The sequence below is a fragment of the Alexandromys fortis genome, unplaced genomic scaffold (genome assembly GCF_014885135.2).
Source record: "Alexandromys fortis isolate MF-2015 unplaced genomic scaffold, M_Fortis_MF-2015_v1.1 scaffold_240, whole genome shotgun sequence".
Lineage (NCBI taxonomy): Eukaryota > Metazoa > Chordata > Mammalia > Rodentia > Cricetidae > Alexandromys > Alexandromys fortis.
Genome location: NW_026068133.1, coordinates 1861188 through 1869028, shown reverse-complemented (window position 1 = coordinate 1869028; position 7841 = coordinate 1861188). Strand labels below are relative to the sequence as shown.

The following is a 7841-nucleotide window of genomic DNA, read 5'->3' as shown; positions in this document are numbered from 1 at the left end:
GTGAGATAGGCTCTCACCAAGTAACCAAGGCTGGCTTTGAACTCACAGTCTTCCTATCTTAGACTCTGGTGTGCTATGATTATGATAGGTGTGTACCACCAACATCAGTACCAGGCGAGATTTACTTTCCAGACCATGTACACACACACACACATTTAATGGGAGGGGAAGGAAGGAGTGATGGACAACTAACTCCTAAGTACCTGAAAGGAAGGATTTGCCATGCTGAATGGGGACACCAAAGGATTGTTTGGGGATAACTGCATGTCAGCTGGGCTTTCAAGCAAAGAAGGGCTGGTCTTTGGATAGAGTGTAGTGTTCAGGGCAGAGATAGATGCTGGAAAGAAACATCAGGGAGTCACTACTGAGTAAACAGGGTGATGGAATTGGTATAGAAAAAGTGATTCCTCACAACATGAAGTTTGAGCTCCAACAGATTAAACAACTTGCCCAAAGTCATAGTGATTTCAGTGGTAAGAACAAAGGAGAACCAGAACTCCAATTTGGGCAAACAGATACCAGACCCCACATTCATCTCGTTTTGTTTTGCTTTGCTTTGTTTTGTTTTTGAGACAAGGCCTCCCTATGTAGTCAAGGCGGGCCTCAAACTCACTCTGTAGCCCAGGCTGGCCTCAGTCTCTCTAGTACCTGGGACTACAAGTGGGTGCCACTGCACGGTTTGTCAAGATGTTTCAGAGTTCCTTAGGGGCTGTCCACATGACTCAATGGATAAAACTCGGTACTGTACAAACCTTGAGACCCGAGTGTGACCTCAGAACCCAGGGTCTAGGGTAGAAGGAGAGAACCAACTCCACAAAGTTGTCCTGACCTCCACACCCATCCTGTGATACGAATCACCCCCCCCCCCATCACCAAACACACAGTTGAGTACACACACAATTTTTATGCATTCGAGACCTGCCTGCTCTAAATTGGGCTCCAGGCCGTCCAGGGGCTACATAGTAAGACTCTGACTCAAAACAAGTTTATTCTTGGGCATGGATGTAGCTCAGTGATAACTCCTGACTAACACGCACAAGGCTGGATTTGATATCCAGCACCGCAAAAAAAAAAAAAAAAAAAAAAAAAAAGCGGGGAAAGTTAAAAGTGACTTCATGTAAAATAACTTGCTCAGAGCGCACACTGAGAACACCACTTGCCCGCAGGACACACCCCTCAACCCTGGAGAGCTCCTACCCCCACCCTCCAACCCGAATCAAGTTCAGAATCCACGGCATCACGGGTATCCCCCTCCTTCCACCCCGCGTGGTGTGCGCATAATAATGCTCTACCTCACAAACTCGGGTGCAGTATTCGACACGGGACCTCTATGTTCTAATCGCGTGTCTCGCGAGTGACAACGTGGCTGGCACATGAAAGACCTTGTGAAATCTCCAGCTTGCACAGGACCAGGCGCGCACCTGTGTGGAAGTGGCGCTCCGGGGGTCCCCACTGCCCCCGCCTGGCGCCCGCACCTGTACCCGTGCTGCCGCCGCTCACCTTCTCCGCGGTGTCCCCACTTCACGAGCGGTTCAACCGCCGAAGTTTCAGCTCCGCCCCAGATCCGGCCTTCTCACTTATGATTGGTCTGACCTTACCGGCAGTCACGTTTCCATAAGTCAAAAATGACGCCCGTCACTCTGTCCCGCCCCCACAGGAGAACCCGCCTTCCCGAGCTTGCTATTAGTCTATTTGGGAGAGGCGTTCCTAACCAGTGTTAGGAGCCGTCCATGGCGTCGGTCCCCTTTCTGATAGTTATTGGCTATATCTACTGCCAATCATACAAAAAAGGGTGGTTCCTGCAGTAGGCGGAGGGAGGATCCCGGAAGTGGCATCTTGACTCCGCCTACCATGCCCTCCCTCCCCCTCGTGGCCACAGGGAAAGTTCTTGCGCAGAGGTTTTTGAGACAGAAACTCAAGTAGCCCAAGCTGTGCACGTATAGTATATGTGTACATGTGTGTGTGCAGACCAGAGGTGTATGTTGGGTACCTTCCTCGGTGTCTCACACTGTAATTTTTGAGAATGATATCTCTCCTTGAACCAGGAGCTCACTGACTGGTTAGGTAGCCTGGCTAGTGAACTCCTGGTATCTTTTGTCTTTTTGCCTTGTCAGGCCTAGGGTTATAAATGCTGTGATTGTGGTAGACACTCACACACAGCAACATACACTTACAAACTAATAAAAACAAACTACTTGAGCCTGAGGTGATGGCATGTGCCTTAATCCCAGCACTCAGGTGGCTGAGGTTGGAGGATCTCTGAGTTTGATGACAGCCTGATCTATATAGTGAAATTCAGGCTAGCCAAGGCTATAGAGTGAGACCATGTCTCAAATAACACCAGAAACACACACACACACAAAACTCTCAGAGCATTGAGCACTGACTGCTCTTCGGGAGGATCTGGGGTTCAGTTTCCAGCACCAATATGGTGCCTCACAACTATCTGTAACTACAACAGTTCGAGGGGGATCTGACGCTCCCTATGATCTCTGTAAGCACCAGGCACACACGTGATGCACAGACATACAAGCTGGCATAAGGCTCATATACATAAAAGAAATAAATCTAAAAATATTAAAAACTTAAATGCTTACTTTGCTATGTTGTTTGAATTTTAAAGAAGTAAACCTAAAATAAAACAAAAGCTCAATGGTAGAGCCCCTGCCTAGACTCCCCCAGTGAGGGGATGAGGTGTGGCCCAGTGATAGAGCCCCTGCCTAGAATCCCCCAGTGAGGGGCTGGAGTGTGGCTCAGTGGTAAAGCCCCTGCCTAGAATCCCCCCAGTGAGGGGCTGGGGGTGTGGTTCAGTGGTAGAGAATCTGCCTAGAATCCCCCAGTGAGGGGCTGATGGCATGTCTTGGTGGTAGAAAAAACTGCAAAGAAGACTCTGACATCAGACCAAATGCCTAGAAGAAGCAGAAACCAACCAATTTGCCTGGAAGATGCATAGATCAGAGTCAATCGGGAATGACACTCTCTAGCCTATGGAGCTGCCTGCAGGCTATGCTGTGTGCTCCAGGTTCCCAGCTTTGTGAGCTGTCACCCATGCTGGGGTGAGCTTTGGTGGAGTCATTTCTGCTCCTGTAAACAACCCTAGTAAAACTCACTGGTTCACCAAGTTGGACTTTGGAGGTATCCATACTTTGGTCTATCGTGGCTTCCCTATCCAGGTTAAATAAACATGTGTGTTGCATCTCTGCATATGCACATCTGTGTGCTTACACCACACACACACACACACACACACACACACACACACACAAATTTTACAAATAGAGCCAGCCGGTTGTGGCACACGCCTTTAATCCCAGCACTCGGGAGGCAGAGGCAGGCAGGCCTGTGAACTTGAGGCTGGTCTGGTCTATAAAACAAGTTCCAGGACAGGCTCCAAAGCTACAGAGAAACCCTGTCTCAAAGGAAAAAAAATGTTGCAAATAGAATAATCCCATAACCCAGCAATTCTACTCCCAGGACTGCACCCAAGAAAGTTGAATGCAGACGGACAAATATTGATTCATGAATGTTCACACCAGCAGCATTTATTTCAGCCACAATATGTAAAGAACTTGAATGCTCATCAAAGGATGAACATGTGAACCAAATGCGGTATATCTTTACAATGGAATATTATTCGGTCATAAAAACGGAGTACTGATACATGCCTTAAAATAGATAAACCTTGAAAACAGGATGCTACGTGAGTGGTGTGGCACACAAAAGGTCACATGGTCTATGACCTATTACATGAAATGTCTAGAGCAGGCAAGTCCTCGGAGAGAAAAGGTGGACTCTTGGTGCCGAATGCTGCAAGGAGGGAGCGATGGAACTGAATGGCCTTGCAGAACGTGTTCCCATGCTTCTGGCTAATACACTTCAGGATGACTCGTTTTATGCTGCGGAAACTTCACCTCAACAAAACAATGTTAAGCGAAGGACAAAGAAATGATTCCAAGCAAGGCTGTGGTGGCACATGCCTTTCATCCCAGTATTTGGGAGGCACAGGCAGGTGGATCTTTGTGAGTTCTCGAACAGTTGGGGCTACACAGAGAAACCCTGTCCCAGAGAGAGAGAGAATTCCAGTGAGAATGATGGTGGCTTTTGCGGAGGTGGCTGCAGTGGAGATGGCTGGAACCTGCATATATTCTGGAGGTAGAATTTGCTGAGGGATCGCATGTTGGAAGGGAGAATGAGAAAAGTCAAAAATTATTCTCAAGGGCTTTTTGTGTTTTGATTGTTTTTTTTTAATCTGGAAAGTAGCTGTCAGGATGAAACTTCCACTTTGTGAGATAAAAGGAACCTGGAGGGGGAGGCAGAGACCAGACATGAAGACATGGGGAAGGCTGGGGTATCTAGTAGATTTCCAAGTAGAGTCACAGATACCAAAGTAGGGATTTGAGTTCTGAGGTGAGGTCCAGCCTAGAGAGAGAGATGAGACGGAGACGGATGATCGAGTATATGGATAGATTACATAGAAGACAGATAATAAACTTTAAACATATTAATATATGAAAGATGAGATAGACTGATGTTAGATGACAGGAGAATAGATAGATGACTGATGGGATAGATTACTGACGATTGATTGGTAAATGATGTATGGTTGATCTAAGAGCTAGGTAAGAGAGATATATAATTGATAATGGTAGGATATATACTAGGGACGGATGAATAAATAGGTGAATTGTGAAAGAGAGAGATTGCCAAGATGAATGGAGAGACTAGAATGGATAGACTGGTATGTGGGTGGGCAGATGGAAGGAAAAGGATTGGAAGGATGGGTGTGTGGTAGATGGATGGAATAGATGAATCAATATTTGATAAAGATAACTAACATTGGGACTGGATAGACAGTCCAGTAGATAAAATGATTGCTATCCAAGTATAGGGACCAGAACTGGATCCCCAGTATGCACATAAATGCTAGGCATGGCAGTACACACGCGCAGTTCCAGGGACCAGGTGGCTGAGACATTAAGGTCCTCAAAGGTTGGTGGCCAGCCAATCTAGCCAACTTGGCAAGCCTCGGAATCAGTGAGAGACCCTGTTTCAAAAAATAAGGTAGAGATGGCTCACCAGTTAAGAACACAAACTGCTTTTGCAGACGACCTGGGTTCAATTCTCAGCAACTACATGGTGGCTCACAACCACCTGTAACTCCAATTCCAGGGGATCTGCTATCCTCTTTTGGCCTGCACGGTCACTGCACACATGTGGTGCACATACATATGTGAAGGCAGAACACCTTATACACATAGAATAAAAATAAATCTTAAAGAAAACATAAGGTGGAACATGCTAGAGGAACGCACCCAAAATTGACCCAGCTTATATGAATGTGAAAACATACGTGAACACACACACACAATTAGGATCAGCTGGGCAGTGGTGGCACACACCTTTAATCCCAGCACTTGGGAGGCAGCCAGTCCATCTCTGTGAGTTCAAGCCCAGCCTGGTCTACAGAACAAGTTCCAGGATAACCATGGCTACACAGAGAAACCCTGTCTTGAAAAACACACAAACAAAAGATATGATCAATGAACAGACAGATAATAGGAGAGATAAATGATACGTGGATAAATTAGATAACGATAGATGGATAAATATGGATAGATGATGACAGAAAGTCCATCACTAATGAAAGGAAGGAATGAAGACAGGAAGTAGCCAGACGCTGCCCCAATGCTGAAAGACCCCCAAGGACAAGGTGGCACCATCAGAGAAGCCTGCAAAGGAGCTCGAAGGGGGTTTTGAGTTTGAGTGTCCCAGAATCCCAGGGAAAACGGTACACCAAGGAGGAAGGCTGCACAGAGAGCTTTCCCCTGGGATTTGTAGCTTGGCAACATTCTTTTGCTCACATATGACACTGAGGTAACACAGGAATCTTAATAAAGAGTCGAGGACTGAAAACATAAAGATTAAAGAATCTTATCTTACTCTGCAGGAATGCCTATGGGATGCACACGAAGAGAAGTTGCTAAAATTAAATTTACCAGGGCCATCAAGATGGCTGAAGTGGTAAAAGTGCTTGCTGCCAAACTTGACAACCAAGAGTTCAATCTCCCAGCCCCACGTGGTGGAAGGAGAGAACCAACTCCCAAAAGCTGTCAGCAAAGATCACAGCATAAACTAAACACCCATGGGTCCTTGCCAGGGAGACAAGAAGGTCCACCAAGGGGAAAGGAGACTGAGGGGACAGGACCAGAAGCAGGGACACTGTCTCTCCTGCAGTCAGGAAGAGTCAAAGGTTAATTCTGCAGGTGCCTAATACACCAGAGACCCAGGTTCAATCCCTAGCATTGCAGAAGGAAACAGAAAAGAAGGGAGCTGGCCTGCAGGGGAGGGTGAGGGGGGTCAGGTGGTAGCGTGTTTGCCTAGCGTGCACAAAGACACGGATTTGAGCCCGAGCACTATAGAAATCTGGCATCTTCCTTTGCTTTCTGTTGCTGTGCTAGACAGTGTGACCAAAGCAGCCACACACGAAATGACACAGCAAATATACAATGGGATACCAGTTAGAAATGAGAGACGCAAAACCCAGGGCTGGAGAGACGGCTCTGCGATGAAGAACACTCACTGCTCTCGCAGCAGACCTGTTTGGTTCCCAGCGCCCACGTGGCAGCTCACAAACGCCTGGCACTTCAGTTCCAGGGCATCTGAATGCACATGGTACACATCAACTCACGCAGGCACACACCCCCACGAATGAAAAATAAATAACCCATTGAAAAGAAGGAAGGAAGGAAGGAAGGAAGGAAGGAAGGAAGGAAGGAAGGAAGGAAGGAAGGAAGACCTAGGTATTATGCCACAAGCCTGTGATCCAAGTATTTGTTAGATGGGGCCAGAGGATCAAGAGAGCGTACTCTTCTGTGTAGCAAGTTCAAGGTCAACCTGGGCTTCCAGAGACCTGGTCTCAAAAGAAAAGAAAGAAAGAAAGAAAGAAAGAAAGAAAGAAAGAAAGAAAGAAAGAAAGAAAGAAAGAAAGAAAACAAGAAGAAAAAGATGAGTATGACTGCAGCCTGGGACAGGTGGGCCAGAGTGGAAATAGTCAGCCGAAGGAGAAGACTCCCGGATGCCTGTGGGGGAAGGTACAGAGGACCTGACGCTGTGAGGGAAGTAAGGAGAAGGGAAATGTGTGACCTTAAGGCCCAGCAGCAAGGGTTTGTGCTGATGGCTTGGCTTTGAGTATGGGGAAAGCGGGTGTCTAGGGCAACGGCCTGGCCTGTGCAACTGGCAGAGTTTGGAATTGATCCCAGTGGCAGTTGCAGAGTCCCGGGGAGATGTTAAGGCTGGGATGGGGGTGGGGACTCAGTCAGATGCCAAAAAAAACACCAAGGTGGCAACCAGCGCTGGGACACAAGCCTAAGAGATGAGAGACAAGAGAAGGATTGGAGCTCTGGCTCTGCCTCCAAATTCCTGTGGGCTCCAGGGCAAAATAAGACCCTCTACTCAAGCCTGTAACCCCAGCACTTGGGAGCTGGAGGCAGGAGGATCAGGCATTTAACGCCAGCCTTTGCTGTGTATTAAGGTCCAGGCCAGCCAAGGCTGTGTGAGACCTTGTCTCTCTGGACCCCAGTTTTTCCATCTTACAAACAAGACATTAGGACTAAAAGTCCCATGGAATAGAGCCCAGCGTTTGTCTACAATCCACTTCAATAGTAACGGTGTTTGTCTGCTATATGCAAAGCCCTAGGTTTCATCTCCAGGACGATTTAAGGAGACCGGTGCGCAGGAGAGATGGCTCACCCATTAAGAACACGGTTGCAGGCCGGGCGGTGGTGGTGCACTCCTTTAATCCCAGCACTCGGGAGGCAGAGGCAGGCGGATCTCTGTGAGTT

General features: G+C 47.5%; 1 protein-coding gene across 4 annotated transcripts in view; it reads right to left on the bottom strand.

The window, feature by feature from the left end:
* Ccdc61 (coiled-coil domain containing 61) overlaps positions 1 to 1560 on the bottom strand; it is an 18876-nt gene extending 17316 nt beyond the window's left edge. The window contains exon 1 of one of the 4 annotated variants that reach the window (XM_050126303.1): positions 1501 to 1560. The gene's annotated coding sequence lies outside the window, so the exon portion shown is untranslated. Of the gene's footprint in view, positions 1 to 1292 lie in introns of all 4 variants that reach the window. The other 3 variants (XM_050126305.1, XM_050126306.1, XM_050126307.1) reach the window with 3 other exon arrangements.
* Positions 1561 to 7841: the final 6281 nt, after the last annotated feature.